The sequence below is a fragment of the Eptatretus burgeri genome, chromosome 3, assembly GCF_056783735.1.
Source record: "Eptatretus burgeri isolate ZD-2024b chromosome 3, Ebu_testis_v1, whole genome shotgun sequence".
Classification (NCBI taxonomy): Eukaryota; Metazoa; Chordata; class Myxini; order Myxiniformes; family Myxinidae; genus Eptatretus; species Eptatretus burgeri.
Window position 1 is genome coordinate 127,965,083 of NC_140963.1, and position 16,539 is coordinate 127,981,621.

Sequence of the window (16,539 nt, forward strand, 5' to 3'; positions counted from 1 at the left end):
GATTCGTCAGAGTCAGTTTTAATTGCCGAGTCACACAAGTTTGTACAGTCCTGCATATCGACACTGTCATCAGTGTTGATACACGGATCTGTATTGGTTACGACGTCTATGTGCTCTTCCATTGCGGGAACATCTCTTTGTGAAATAACGGAAATAATCAGGGAATTTGACGAAACGGAAACACCATCAGTGGATGCAGCGATATCGACCTCCAACGGCATGGAGGGAGATTATACTTTGGGGGAGGGGGGAGTCTCGTGAAACATCGATTTTAACATTTTCTGTGTTTCCAGCTTGACCACGTGATGAACTGGCAGCAGTGTCAGAGTTAACATTTGCTTCGCCATTTCCTGCTGACAAGGATTCAGGGTTGACATTTGCAAAAGTGACAGCAGGTTCATCACCAGTGGTCTTTGTATTACTGTCAATGGACGTTCCAGTAGGAGAGTTTTTAACGAGTGAACCAATTTTGTTTACTTCGATAACAGGTAAAGCAGTCTCTGGAAGGGAAACGTTTATGTCCTCACAGGCAAGTAGGTTAAACTTGTTGGCCGTAGGTACCGGGTCCATTCCGGGTCCATTTCGGGTCCATACCGGGTCCATACCGGGTCCATTCCGGGTGGTTAGCATTGTCGAGTGACGTCAGTCACAACTGTGGGAACATTTCCGACAGATTCCTCATTTGTAAATGCCACCTTCTTCTGAGTTAAACGACCATCAGGTAAAGTCTTTCTCTTCCTTGATGAAACGATGGTGAAACCATCCCAAACATTTGTTTTGCTGTTCAGACAATCGGATTGGGCGTTATTACTGGACACGGGATTGGCTTCCTTCACAGTCGAGGAAGAAGAAGAAGACGTATTCTTGTTGACGAGGTTTGTTTCATCGTTTGACGAGGTCGCCTTTGGGCAAGAACGTTTCAAGTGTCCGAAATTACCACATTCAAAACATTTCAGGGTGTCATTGGTTACGTAGACTTGGTAATCATGATTATCAACTTTGAATTTTTAAACAATGTTCAAGGTTCTTTCAGCGTTAGAGGGAGAAAGCACCACATAAGCTTGTCTCCGAAAAGACATCACATGCTTTGTCCGATCGTCCTGGCTTCGTAAAGGCAGCAGAGTGGTCTGAGAAACCACAGAACCATAACGAGATAGTTCGGAGATCAGCATCACATTCTTCAGGAAAGGAGGAGCGTTCGAGATCATGACCTTCACGGCCGGTGTGTCCAGAGGGGAGACGAGCACGAAATATCCGTCATCTGTTGATAGTCCGGTGGATACGATTTCATGAACCAGTTCTGTCTCAGACACGAAGATAACCACACGTTTGTTCATTTGTGAGGCTGCACGAACTTTGTCAGTACCGATGATGTTTCCTGCAGCGATAACAAGATCCTCAATGCCGACGTCGTGGGGCGGAACGCAGACGACGCCATGTTTACGTGTTAATTCTTCAAATGCCGCATAATGGGAATACGAGGTCTTATTTAGGAAGGGGGAGGAGGGTGATTGCTCTCGTGCAGTCATTAAATTCAAGCTGGGACAGGTTTCCAAAGGAAATAAATACAGCTGCATTGAAGAAAAAAAACGAACAGGTGAAGGGCCAGGATGGACCGCCAACTAAAAGCTATCCACAAAGAAGCAGTGGGCTCTTTCTCTCTCAATCTCAGGGAAAAGTAAGCGAAGAGAAAACAGGGGAAAGGGGAGGGAAGGGGAGGGGTAGATATGAACCAAAAGGCAAACCGCAAAATAACAAGGACAGATGGACGGGGTGGGGTGACGACAACGCGAGGGAAGGCCAAAGCGTGAGGTCTCATGACGAGAGGAGGTTGGGGGCACAGATAACGATGCGTAGAAGGAAACAAAGAGGAAAAAGAGGTGAAAAAATGATGCGAAAAGGGATAGAAAGGCAAACAACAGGGCAGATCACAGCTCACCAAGACCACACATCCATCTTGACACTCCACTCGACTCACCAACAGCCAGCGAGAGAGGGAGAGGGAGAGGGAGAGGGAGAGGGAGAGGGAGATGACGAACACAGAAGGCCGATGCGGCTAACTGCCCCCACAAACATGGATAAGCTGAATATTACAATGATGGACGAGAACTTGCTGACATTTTGTAAACAGCTCTGCAGGATCGCAAGGGCGATACACACAAGGGTAAAAGAGGCCCTACCCGAACCAGTGGACGAGCCGTACCACGCCTTCCAGCCAGGAGACTACGTACTGATAAAACACTTCACAAGGAAAACAGCCTTGGAACCTCGGTGGAAAGGACCATTTCAGGTACTGTTGACCACTCCGACTGCGGTAAAGTGCAAAGGTAAGAGAGCCTGGATACACGCCACACATTGTAAGCTTGCAATAGCAGCAGAGACAGGGACAACATGAACAACACCTATCTTACCATGACCGCGATTCTTTGTGCACTAGTTTGCATATGGGTAATTCACAATGCCGACTGTAAACGTGATGATGAAGGAATCACCAATAATGTGAGAACTACAATAATGGGAAAAGGGAGTAAGGGATTAGATCAGGGAGACTTAAGGGGTGGTAAAAGAAAGAGACGAAGAATAACCCTACATAAAGAATTGACCGACCATCCACTGAACACCGACTTGGCACTATCCCTACAGTACGCTAGGATAATGAACAAAAGGGAATGTTGGGTATGCTCCCACCTCCCACACTCCTCAAAATATGGATTACCCTTGTATGCAGTTCCACTCCAGGGGGAGGACATGTGTGGGTACTTAGTCCGTAGGCAAGACAGGCCAATTTTAACTAAAGTCGAGAAGACACCAGCATCAGTGAAAGAAAGAATAGCGGAAATAAGGAGTAACTGGGAAGAGGGGGGATACAATTGCACGAGCTTTGAGCATTGGTAATACCCTAAGTACAGAACTATTGAACGGAGAGTCGTGATAAAGGGCCCGGCGAGAGCAATAAAAATAACAAACCTTGACGGATTGAAGAAGGGGGAAGGATTAGAAAAGTACCCTCCACATTTTCAACACACACCTGGTGTTGGCTCAGTGGTTAGGGTGGCGGCTTGGGATCCTAGGGTCCTGAGTTCAAGCCCCGTCGCCCGCTGAATTAATACACCAGGGGGTTGACTCAGCCTGTCATCCTTCCGAGGTCGGCGAAATGAGTACCAGTTTCAGTGTGTGTACTGATAGAGGGGCACTGCATCAGCGATACAGTCGCGCTTCAAAAAATGATAGCTACCCCGGCAGCTAAGCTGCCATACGACCACCACCAACACCACACACACACTCCCGCGTGAAGCTGCAGACACATAGCCAATACTACTCCCCACACAAAGTTGTATTTGTAACCCCGAGTTTGGAGTTTGTAACTGAAACGATGTGACCAGGCATGCATTAGTAACAAACCAGAGAGAGACAGAGACAGAGACAGACACAGAGACCGGGGTTTTTTTGACAAACATGGATATATCGATACAAAATGCTCCAAGTGGTTTAAGCTTTCATTCGTTTAAAGATCTAAGCTGTCCGATCACGAGGCCCCCTCGCTGAGAGAATCTGGTGAGCAGGATCAGCGGCACGAAAACGAACCACATGTCCAGACATCTGCAGCTGATGCTCACGGAGTATGCAAATAACAAATATCATTTGAGCCTCTCTCAGCAACCGCTCCTTGGACACAAAGTCTGACCAGTGATAGCCAAGGATTCTCTGAAGACACCTGGCACCAAAGGTGTCACCGTCTCAGATCCCTCGTCAGAGTCCAAGTCTCACATCCAGAGAGCAAGACTCGAAGCACCAAGGACCTGAAGACTCAGACTTTCGTCCTTCTGCACAGATACCAACAGCGCCACACCCCATGATCCAGTGAGTCCATGACTCCCAGGCCCGACCCAGACGTCTATGGACCTCTGCTCACAGCCAGCAGAGACATGAATATCACTGGCAAGGCAAAGAAATCTCTCCATGAACTCATCATCCTCACCACAAACAGGTGCAGACAAGATAGCAGCATCCAAGATGTCATTGATCGATCTTAGTTTTGACTCAGTAAACCCATAATCCAAGGGGCTCCGATTCCTCATTCAGCACCTCTCGGGCCCCCAAAAGGATATCCAGAGTCTCCGCAAAAATGACTGCATCATCTGCGAAATCAAGGTCAGAGATCTTGATATTCCAAAATGATGCACCACAGCTTGCTTTCTCAGACATCCTCCCCAGAATCCAGTCCATACAAGTGCTGAAAAGTGTGGGAGCCAGGACACACCCCTGAGGAACTCCAGTCAGAACTTGAAATAAGTCGAAGATGGCATCATCACATCTCACAACACTCTCAGCACATTCCACCGCAATCAGAGCTGTCTCAGCAGTTGAAAGGGTCGAAAAGTTCATTCCAATCGGATGTAATTTATAGACGTACGTGAGTGAAGTTAGGGTAAAACTGACATTCAAACTGTAAGTAATTAATAGACAGATTGTCACACAGATTCACAGAAGGACTGACTGTTTATTTTTTATAATCTATATATTGTTGCCGGCTCAGGGTTTGAGGCTCGTCACGAGGGGAAGCACTCGGGTTCCTTCCGAACAACCAGTCCTGATGCCTCCAGGCACAGATAACTCCATGCATCGTCAGGATGCAAGGCAACCACGAACACCGATTGGCACGGCCAATCCGGACAGGGTTACATGACTTCACATAACATCTTACCTGTGGACGGCCGGCCAATTTGGGTCATGTGCCCTCGATGCGTTCTTGCGTTAAACTTACCGTTTCAGGTGCAGCCGAGCGGAGCTGCCAAGTATGCACCAGAAGAAAACTGGGGTGTCTACAACGCATGAGTGGGTGGTGCAAAAATGTGGTGCAGCGGGATGAAAGACGAAAGTGTGAAAGGTGCAAATCGGTCATGGTCTTTTTGTGAACGAGGCAGAGATCGAGAAAAGATGCATTGAGAGAAAGCTTAACAAGGACATGTGAAAGTCTGGAAATGTGTTAATGATAATTGGCTGTGGAACACAGTTGACCCGGCAATGACCCCGGCACGTCTCGGTAACTACTCGCTCTTCCCGGCTCACCTCGCTCGCTTGCGCTGCCCTCTCAGCTCAGTTTGGCCTGGCTTGGCAAAGGCTCTGAAGAGATTTGGTTTGGAGGCTGGACAAAGGAAAGAGACTGAGCCTGATTTGCTCTCTTTTATTGAGCCTGGAGTGCAGGAGGAGCCAGAAGGTGGATCAAGTGAGCCTGTCGGCATTTCTGAACTTCCCCATTGGTGCATAGCCATCACCCAGTGCCATAGCCATGCTTCTCCAGGCTCGGGAGTGGAAAATAGCTTCAGTTTCTTCTCAGCCAGGCCATGTGACATAGCTCCATAATGAACATTGGCTGAGAGTTTGCAGAAAGGCTCTCCGGCCCTGAACGTGTGCTGAACTCCGTTGGAGCGTGGTTATTTAGCGGAACGCCAAAGCTACCGGGACATTGTTGAATGAACCCCAGCGCACGTGTGTGCTTCGAGTTACACGTTGAAACACCCCGGCTCGCAATGTCCTTCATTCCTGCAGCACCGTCAGAGACTGTTTTTTAGTGTCCAGGGAGCTAACTGTGGTTGGGATGGTTTGGAGTGGTTGTTGTCAGGTAGAGGAAGCACTGTGACGTTTGTGGTGAAGGCGTTGAAACGTTGGGAGTGGGTAAAGTGATTGTAGTGAGGAGACTGAAGTAGTTAATCACTGTTGCGTTTGTGGTGAAGAGGTAGGGCGTTGGTTGTGTGGATTTCTAGAAGATGTTTGTAATGATCATGGTGAGCATTGTAGCATCGTGGTGAGCATGGTGAGCATTGTAGCATCGTGGTGAGCATGGTGAGCATCTGAGATGAGGCATCGGTTGGTTTTCGCACCGTTTGAACATAAAATGGCATGCGGATGCAAATGAGCTGGATTGCAGCACCTTCTCAACGCTCCACAGACATCGTTCGTGGCCTGACGTGCTTGCTTGTGTGGTTTTGTGTGAAATAAAAGGAGGTAAAATCAATGAAAGAAGAGGATATTGAAGACCTATCGAAAAGCCCAACGCAACGCATCTTATCCCATTTACCCACGAGACACAAGAAAAGGGCTAACGGAACAAATACTCATGAGATAACTCTCTTGGGGTCGCTATATGTTTGGTGTCATTTCCTCGGAGGAGTGTCGGTTTTGCAGAACCGCAACAATATCGACAACAACGAAAAGCATGGTCCGTCCGTCCGTGAAGCCAAGAGTCAGCCCATGAAGCCGTCCATCAGTCAGCCCGTGAAGCCTTGAGTCAGCCCGTGAAGCCTTGAGTCAGCCCGTGAAGCCATGTGACGATATCCCGATTAATCACATGCTGTTTGAAAATCTGTTGCAGACTGCACACCATGTCTATTAACTCGGTACTCTTGGAATGTTACTTTCATGGTGAAGCAGTGTGACTATGTCTATTTATTATGGACTGTTTGAACATCAGTTGCACCCTGACTTCACACACATATGCCTGTTAATTACGTACGATTGTAATTTATCGTACAATTTCGACCCATTGGACTGCTGAAACCCCTTCAACCGTTGAAAACTCTTTAAAACCCGAAAGACCCCAAAAGACCCTAAAGACCCAAAATACCACGAAAACCCAAAAGACACAAAAGACCCCAAAGACTGAAAAAGACCTGAAGGACCGAGTATACCCTCAAGTCCCAAAAGACCTAAAGGACCCAGATGACCCCAAAGTCCCAAAACACCCTGAAAACCGAAAAGAAGCCGAAGACCCAGAAGACCCCAATGACACGAAAGACCCAAAACTACCAGAACACCCAGGGGACCCAAAATACATGAAAACCAAAAAGACGACCAAAATCACGAATCACTGCTCACCTTCACTCTTTCATTCCTCTTATTTCCCGCCTTCGGAATAAACTCCTTCATTCTGCGCAATCCCATTCTTCCCTCCAGGACTTCAAAACAGCTGTTCACCACCACCTCTTGTCATCCCCCATCCAAATCAATCTTTTCTACCCCTGAGAATCCACCCCAAACCCACCTCCTTCAAATTCCCTGCTTTCCTTCCTGAAAGTCCCTGGAATGTCCATCTTCTATACCCCGTGTTCACCGCCCCATTCCTCTTCCTTCCACAGATCTCCTTATGTCTCTGTTCCCCACTGTTTTGTCCTTCCCACTCCCACCCCTCTTGTCTCATGTAGACTCGGTCAATTTTCCGAAAATGTTAATGGTGGAGGCATTTCATGTTTACGGCTGGCAAACACCTTTTTTAGATGTATTTATATGTTCTAAATCAATCTAGGGGGTTTGCACGGCTGTATTTTCAACGATTAACCCATAAACTTGACAAATCCAAGATGGCCACCATCGCTTATAGAAAATACCTAAATTATTGTATCTCTTGAACTTCTTGACCAATATCAATGATGTTGATGTCTATATTAGGGCTTTCACACATGCTTGATCAGTTGGAATAAGTTTTAAGTTGATTGTAGGTCAAGGTCATGCATTGGGACAAAGGTCAAGGTCATATTTTGACCTCTTGGTGCAGAAATAGGCATATCTCACGAGGAGCCTGGTCAACACTAATATGTTTTATCTGTCTTTGCAGGCATGTGGCTATATGACTTGTAGCAATGGATGCTGATCCAGCTTCAAGAAAACGGGGAGTCTTGTTAAATTATGACAAATGTATAATAAGTCAAGACGATAACAAACAACACCTTGTTACACCTACATGTGATGGCCTTAAGACAATCCATAATGCAAGACAAATTCGACTGAAGTTACGGAATGACAATTTTAGTTCTGCAACTGATTGGTTTACTGATGTGTTAGCTGCATGTTCTTCTCCATCAATAACATGTCACAATGGATGCTGTGCCTCCTATACAAGTGCTTACAAACTCGAAAGACTGAAAGCTGCAGATATAACACTTGATCAAATTCAATGTCGTTCTTCAGCCCCCACAACCCTTGAAGAAAAAATCCTCCTCCGAAGTAAGGTGACACAGATCAACTGGAACCTGTGCATATTTTGCTAACGAGAGACCAAGGAAAAAGTCCACCTTATACAGAAGCAAGTTAGCAAATGAATCCAAGAAGCAGCCAAGTATGACCCAAGTTTGAGGACACAACTGGCTTGTGTAAATGATCTCATAGCAGCTGATGGCAAACATCACAGTACCTGCCATGTCAGGTTCAAACGTAGCACTGACAAAGTAAGCAAATCAGCACTAAATGCCAGTGATGTAGTATTGCTTTGGCTTTGTCATGAGCTTGAGCAATTAGCATCACATGCTGATATTATAGAGCTTACAGATGTGTGGGAAAGATATTGTACACTAGCTAATGAAGCGGATATCACCATTCCATCATCATCTATGAGTCGAAGGAGCACATTCAAAGATAAGTTAGCTGAACGTGTGGGTGGTGTGTATGAGTTATAGTTCTCCATGATCAAGCACGCACAGAACCAAGAACACTACTCATCCCAACCAAGTTCCAGCACAGCCCATTATCTGACATGGTGAAGGATGATGGTGTAAAGCTCACTATTCCCCCATTCAAGCATCAAACGGATGACTCTTTTGTCTCCATGGTGCATGTTGCACTACGCATATGAGGTGAGCGCTTACCATGCATTGAAGCTTGCAAATGCCACAAGCATGCCGACGAATGTCGGAATATTCTACCTGATGGTATATAAACTAAGTCCTCCACACACATGTAGTAATGTAACATTACAATATAATTGTGGACATATAAAAGTTTATATTTTGTGATGTTAGGTACTTATATTTCTGTAATGTTTGATAGCCAAACCAAAATCCGTTACAACCCAACCAGAATCAATGCCACCCATCTGGAAAAGCATACAATTCGATCATAAGAGCTGGTGCTGAGGACCATGCTCCACCGGTTGCTCAAGTGCTGGTAACCTCTGACCACACTCTTATTAGGCATCTGATCAAGTAATAATTATATCAGTAAACCAGAACATTTGCAGTTTTAATAAATGTTATCAGTTAAGTCTTTTCAGCTGTCTAGTCTGTGTTTAACTTAAATTTTCAAGTTTATATTCACATATCGGATGAAAGGTCTATTCTAAAATATGACAAGGACAAATGAACATCGAGTTGCTAAAGGCACTGAAATTTTAAGAATGCCATTATACAGGCACATGATCGTTCTCAGTCGATCATAAAGTATGATTTAGAATGTTGATGTTGTATCTAGTTATTTTGTAAAAGAAAAGGGAGTTGTCATGATCGTTAGTTTCACTGTCTCATGTCATGTTTGCAAGACACAATAAAGAGAACCTCATTTTGGAGGTGACTTCCTCCATGCTGGATTCTGTGTTTAATGTGGTGCATGTTTTGAAGCATTACAGCTTGTAACAGGCTTTAATGAACATTATAAGATATGTATGATGCATGTGTTGATATTTGATTTAAGCAGTTTATAAATTAACAAAGTCTCACCAGCCGTCTCTGCTTTATTGATATGCAAAAATTCAGTTACGATTTCCCATTCATTATGAAACTCATTGGGTAACTGCGCCCCTCTTCTACATTGAGCAATGACAAAATATAACTATAGCTGTATTCATTTTCAGTCAGTATATCCCACATCTGAACCATGATATTATGATAAAGTTGTCACTCATTTAAAGTCAGTGATAAAAAATTTGCCCTAATGTGGTGGCCATCTTGATTTCTTAACATATTGGGGTCTAAATAATGGTCTCAATGAATTCCTTGTACCTAAAAAGATACAAACAGATGTTTTATTTATGTTCTTACCATGTTTGGCACCAAAGATATGAAAAAAATGAATTTTTCATGTATTGGTGACGGCCATTTTTGAATTATCAAGTTTATGGGTTAACCATTGAAAATGCAGCCTGGCAAACCTCCTAGTTCGATTTTGAACATGTAAATACATCTAAAAAAAAGTTGTTTGTCAGCTGTAAACATGAATATGCCTCCACCATTAACATTTTCTGAAAATTGACCTCGTCCACCTCCTGAGATATGCTTATTTCTGCACCAAGAGGTCAAAATATGGCCTTGACCTTTGTCCCAATGCATGACCTTGACCTAGAATCAACTTAAAACTTATTCCAAATGATCAAGCATGTGTGAAAGCCCTAATGTAGACATCAACATCATTGATATTGGTCAAGTAGTTCCAGAGATGCAATAATTTAGGTATTTTCTATTAGGGATGGTGGCCATCTTGGATTTGTCAAGTTTATGGGTTAATCGTTGAAAATACAGCCGGGCAAACCCCCTAGATTGATTTAGAACCTATAAATACATCTAAAAAAGTTGTTTGCCAGCCGTAAACATAAAATGCCTTGCAGAATAGCGGAGGCAGAATAAGACCAGGCAAAAGGTTTCCTTCCTGAGATCCATTTGGAACCCTTATGTGAGAGCCCCAACATTCAAATATGTCCTCTTCTTCTGATACTCAACACTAACTAGACAGTACTCCAAAAAAATTATTCATGCTTCAATACATATTTTCTCCCTCCCCTTCATTTATTGTCAGAATAATTGTTTTGTATCAAGAACACTTTTTGTTGAGCAATATGCATACTGTTACGAATTCGCGCCCGCCGGCGTGCGATCGGCCGCGTACCTCTAATCGCAACCGCGTCGCCCACCGGTCGGACAATTCAGTCGTGACCCTCCTGGAACTATCGCCAGAAACCATAGTCCATGGGCCCAGGCCAGAAATTCCACTTGTCGGTACCATCTAAGGAAACCAATCCTAGTTGTGATTTTTGAATGGTGTGTATATATATATATATATATATATATATATATATATATATATATATATATATATATATATATATATATATATATATATATATATATATATATATATCATATTTTGATGTGATAACCATTGCAGACTGGCAGCTTATTGGTAGTTATCATCTCTGGAATGTACCCACCCTCTGCATAATGAAAGCGAAAAGGCAAACTCAGAAACATTCACTAATGATGCAATTGCTGTTTCCACATGTGGCTAGAATGAACTGCAAACCACAAATACATGTCTGAAATGCTTTATTTATACCATCCGAATAATCCTTTCTGTCATTCCTGAAGGCAGAATTTATTTTATGGCAGAAAGGGGCGAACAATAGGGCCTATCAAAATGTTGCTGATTAGTGACTTTCAGTACATTTTAATTTATAATATTGTCATACAAGTTCCCTGGGTAGTGCTACTGAACCGCAGTAGCCTACAACATGCACATGTTGTATGAGGAAAACATTTATGAACATTTTACAAGTTTTTACCACAGTTAAAGGAATTGCCCTTCCCCTACCCTAGTTCCAACAAGCGTCCAAAATGTGAAATTTATGGATAACCCAAATTTCACCACGCTACTGTGGCATGTTTATGTACTATGTTTTACTCATGCATATTTGTAGCCATGAATGTCCTTGTGATTGTGCCAAAACATTCACACCATGGATCAGTAGTCTAGTCTTCATCACTGTTATCAGCATCAGAGTCCTCGAGGTCTACAACCTCTTCCTCGACATCAGCGGGCTGATCGCTGCAGGTTCGCAACTTGCACATGTCAGTGCACTTCAGGTTATTGGCAAGGCACGTGCAGTCTGGGAGTTTGCGCGACCGTCCACACTTGCAGGAAAGCAGTTGCAACACTGCATCCGGTGCTGGCGAACCCTGCATCCACTCGATGGCCAGCTTCCCGTCATCATCAGTGGTCCATCCACAATCCTTGGGACTTGGAACATAGGGTTGGCATTGCAGACAGCGCCTCCAAATAGCAGCCTGGTAGTTTGCACGGAGGACATGCATGAAGAGGCAGTCTTCACATGGTGGAAGCTGACTGGACTCTCTCTCTCCCCGTCTGGCACACAAGAGTTGATGTCGGAGTTCATCGACTTTCGTGGTGTTGGTAGACGGCACGTACATGTGGAAGGTGACCTCTTGCAGCTTCTGAAAGAGCTCGGTGGATACTTCCCATGAATGACCGAGCTGACTGACGGTCTCTTGGTAGGTCTTATCCGACTTCATTTGCTTCAAGGCGCCCATCTTTCCCCGGCCTGCAAAGGCACTGACTGTATCACAACCGGAGGACACGTGCAGTCCAACCAGGGCATCACAGACACTGTCTCCCATCGATCTAGCAAGCTTGTCAATGTCAAGGAACCGTGTGCGGATTTGTGTACCACACTTCTAATACACGGGGCATGGGATGTCCTTATTGAAGGCAAGACACAGCACAAGGACATCTGTATCTTGGGCAGAGATCACCACAGCCTTGTACCCAGCCTCTGCTGCATGCAGAGCATGCAGAGGCATTCGGGTGTCTGCTTCCTCCTGCGTGGACTTCAGCTCTGCCACTTCCTCCCAGTGGTCCTTGGTTTTTTTTTGGTTTTTTTTTCCCCCAAAACGTCAATATCTCAGAATGGTAAAATGGTAGAAATGCAAAATACATACACTAATCTGCTCTTCTGGAAAGGTTATCACATATTGAAATAATCATATCGTCCCTACCAATAACTTAGTAGCCCTAAAGTTTGGTTTCCTCAGATGGTACCGATATATGCCTGGGCCCATGGACTACCAGTCACGGGTGGGGGTTTAACCTCACCACAGCCCAGTCCGCATTCTACCCGCGCGGCCGTACCTCGCCGCAGGTCGGCTTGGGACACGAACCGCTTAAATGGTTCGTTCCGTTCTACAGCGATAACCGAGCGGGTATTATCGCCAACCTCGATGGATCCGATTCTCCTTACTGGGTGTTTGAAACCCAACAAAATATTCCGCGATGCAAGATGGCATTTTCAATGGGGAATAGAGGACGCAACGAACGGGATACATTTCACAAGCAAGGATATTTATTCACTATCTACATGTACACAGGCAAGGCAGTCATGCACGTATGTACAAGCAAGGCAAATAGAAAGCAAAAGCAAGGGACAGCACTACGACCGACTGTAATGAATAAATGTACAGTCACTTAGGCAGTTTTACTTGACAGACGGCACCACGATAATTCATTCAAAAACCCAAAATAAACACAAGAAAAGACCCCCTCACAGACAAGGGGGTCAGGCTGGACCACTTGCGTCTTTATGGCACGGGACCTGGGAGACCGAACGGGTCCCGCGAGACCGTAGCAGGTTACCTGTGCCCTCGAGGTGCCTCGATATTCGGCGAGCTCTCTCTGGCACTCTCCTCCACGGACGTGCCGGTTCGCGCCCCACAGCCGGCAGAGCTGCGCCTCCCGTCCGCATCTCCGGTATGTCACCTGGACTCTCCACCGACCCACGCCTCTGGTGTACGGGTCGCTCCACAGACCCAGAGACCAAGACAAGACCAGACCAAGAGAAGGGTGCAAACCGAAGAGAGGAGACCAGACCAGGAGAAGAGCGCCAATGAAGAAGAGGAGACCAAGGCGCTGTCCGCCTTATATGGCCTGGGGCTCCGCCCTTCACCCCTCCCCGTTTTCGGCTCCACCTCCCTTCGAGAAGCTTCTCGAAAAGGGGCGTTTCTCAACTCCCAGCGCCTCACCCCTTGTATCCACCAATCGTGAGCGAGCCGCCTCACCCTTCCCATCACACCAGCCTCGGAGAAAAAAGGCGGGAAGAACCCACACTCACCATTGGAGGTTTCTTTTCCTCGTTCTTTTACGCCCGCGTTCTCGGACCCCTTTTGAACACGGAAAGGGTCGTAGCGTGGTCTGTGGAGGATTGCATTTGCAAGCTGGCGTAGTGGCGAAGATGGTTAAATGGTGGTGGTGTTGTTGTGGTGATCGTAGCGTGGTTGGCGTTGTGGCGTAATTGGGGGTGGTTGTGTTGTTGGCGTCGTGGTTTGTTGTAATGGTGGGCAAGATATGTCGGTCCAAAATAACGATAGAGAAAGAAAAACACTATCTCAAAGGGTCACAGCCCGATGAACAGGAAGAAATCCCTCTAAACAACGGTGGGGAAACCTATCTGGACACTCACTTACTGGGATAACTGATCTCAGGAACCTTTATGGTGTTCTGCGAATTTCCACAGCCGTAACAATACATTAGTGTGTTTGTTAAATTTCAGGGACGTGCGACCTCTTGTGGTTTAATCAAAGTTAATATCGAAAAGCTTGAAGAGCATGTCAAATATGCAATGGTTGGCTCCAACATCATTCTGTTTCTCTCTTCGGCAGCATGCCGTACATTTTCTGCAATGCTCTGTCTTCAGAAACATGATACTGTTTCCACCAAGGGGAGAAAGATAGAAACAGAACACTTAAGATGCACAGATTTTATATGATAAAAATAATAATAACAATCCTTTATTTTAGACATGAAGCCAAAACATCAGGCATCACCAGACAGTACGGAAATAGTGCAACACAAAAAGGAGGTTGGTTATTTCACCTCTGTACAACTGATGAAGGACAATTTGATATGGTGAAGATGCAGATCAGATCCGAGAATTATTTAATTTTCTCAGTGATTCTTCACCATTGAGAGATGGGGTGAAAAACAACACAGAGCATGATATTTCAAAAAGTTGTGGACGGATTTTGACAAAACTAGGTGAACGAGTTGGTTTGGTGACAAGAATAAGCCAATGAGATTTTGGTTCAGGTACAATTGTAGATCCGGCCTATCAGCAGGATACAAAACGTAAACTGTTCAGCCCGGCGGAGGTATGGGTTCTATCGAATGTCATTCTCGCTGCTTATATCAATGTGTGTGCCGTCCCTCGGATGGACATTAAACTGGCGTCCCTTCGGCTGGCATGACTTGGTGGACCTCAAAGTTTCCACTCTGTCCTTTGCGACGAGCTGGGTCGGCTATTGCCGGCACTCTGGCCAAATGCTCTCACCTACAGGGAGCACGGAATTGGTGGCGCACTTGCGCACACAGCAAGTGATGCTACCCCAAGCCATATGCTGCATACAAAATAAATAACAATAATAATAAGATGAATGTTGGCATTGGCATAATCCAGGCTTGTCTCTCCAATGACTCTTCAGCACTCAGTGGAAAAACTGAGATCTTCATGTTTTCTCTTTTCACTCACAAACTTCGAGCTTTTCTTCTTCTTTTGAGTGCTTTCTCCTCTTCTCCTCTTCATGTGGCTGCACACTCTCCTCTTTGTATAAATTGCCCACAGGGCAAAGTCTCACACCACCTGCCAAGGCATGTCCTTGTGCATATACAACACAATCCCTGCCAATTCCGCACACCTGGTGCTTCAGCCTCAAATAGCTTCGCTCACGTAATTTGAATTGGGGGACAGAGGAGTCGGTTTGTCATGGTAGAACTGAAAGGGGAAGATTGTTTCACACAGGCTCATGCAACAAGCTGTGGTTCTTTATGATTGACTGCTGGCCTCACCCATTCCTGCAAAGTCATGGCAGAGCCGACATCACGAAAACTTGCAGTGGCGATTTCGATCACTTGGAAATCACCAGGACCCACCACTGTGGTGGTGTGCATCATTTCTCGGACTTTCCATTTTAACTTTTCAGGATCCATGTTTCTTTTACCACATTGATATATTTTGTCCTTAAGATAATATTGTACATGTGCGTTGTTGGGATAAACTCTACCGTATACTAATGTTGGGCCGAAAGTGCATGCGTTAGTCTTTGTCACAAATGGTTCTAATATTTTGACAATTTTTGTTGAAAATGCATTTCTGAATGAGAAACGTGTCCAAGAATGAAGTTGTAAGATGTTGGCTTGAATACGACGCACTGTTGGAGTCGTTAATTTCCTTTAATATTTTTTTCCCCTTTGTGAGCTCTTTTTATTTCAACTACAACCCATTCCCCTGCCTAAGTCGAAGGTAGATGGCAACAAATGGCTTGATATTAAGTCTGCAAAATGCTTTGGGTTTCTCTCAGACCAGCACTTTTTATTTTATTAATTTATTGACATCAACAAAAAATGTTTCAAAACTGTTTAATCAGGTTCAGACGACAGCTTGATAAAAGTTGGAATTAAATTTTGTATTTTATCATCAATTTTTTTAAAATTGGTTCGGATAGATAACACCAGCCTTTTTCAGTTATTCCTGTAGCATTTTCTGCTTTGCACATTAAAAATGAGTATTTCATTGGCAAGGTAACAGCATCCGGCTGTTTAGCAGGACAGCCAAAAATGTCCACTGACCAGGCGCAGGCAATGTGCTGCCAGAGATAATATCGGAGTTGCCAGCTTGAATTGAGAAGAACAGGCAGTGCCCTCTCAAAAGTCAGAGATATAGAAGCAGCCAATTACAGAAAGAGACCTGGACGTGAACACCAAAGGTCACCACTGTCTCAGCTGCCAGCTTCTCGAGCTTCACATTCAAAACTGTCATGCTCAACTGGATGCAGAAGCAAGACAGACAAGATTTAGATTGTAGGTTTACTTCTTAACGACCGTAATGTGTATGATACCTCTTGTTGACCTACCGTTTGAAGGAACAAGCCAGCCTTCAAACTTCATCTATCGATAATTCCAGGTGTGTGTGTATGTGTATGTGTATGTGTATGTGTA

The 16,539-nt window shown here is 44.9% G+C and overlaps 1 long non-coding RNA gene across 6 annotated transcripts in view; it reads right to left on the reverse strand.

Moving 5' to 3' along the window:
• The window catches only part of LOC147030942 (uncharacterized), a 105,440-nt gene that overhangs the window by 59,587 nt on the left and 29,314 nt on the right, over positions 1-16,539 (reverse strand). For 2 of the 6 annotated variants that reach the window (XR_015056581.1, XR_015056578.1), the window contains exon 3: positions 2,181-2,309. The exons of the other annotated variants lie outside the window; for them this stretch is intronic. This is a non-coding gene — a long non-coding RNA (uncharacterized LOC147030942). The remainder of the gene's footprint in view (positions 1-2,180; positions 2,310-16,539) is intronic. 6 annotated transcript variants of the gene reach the window in all.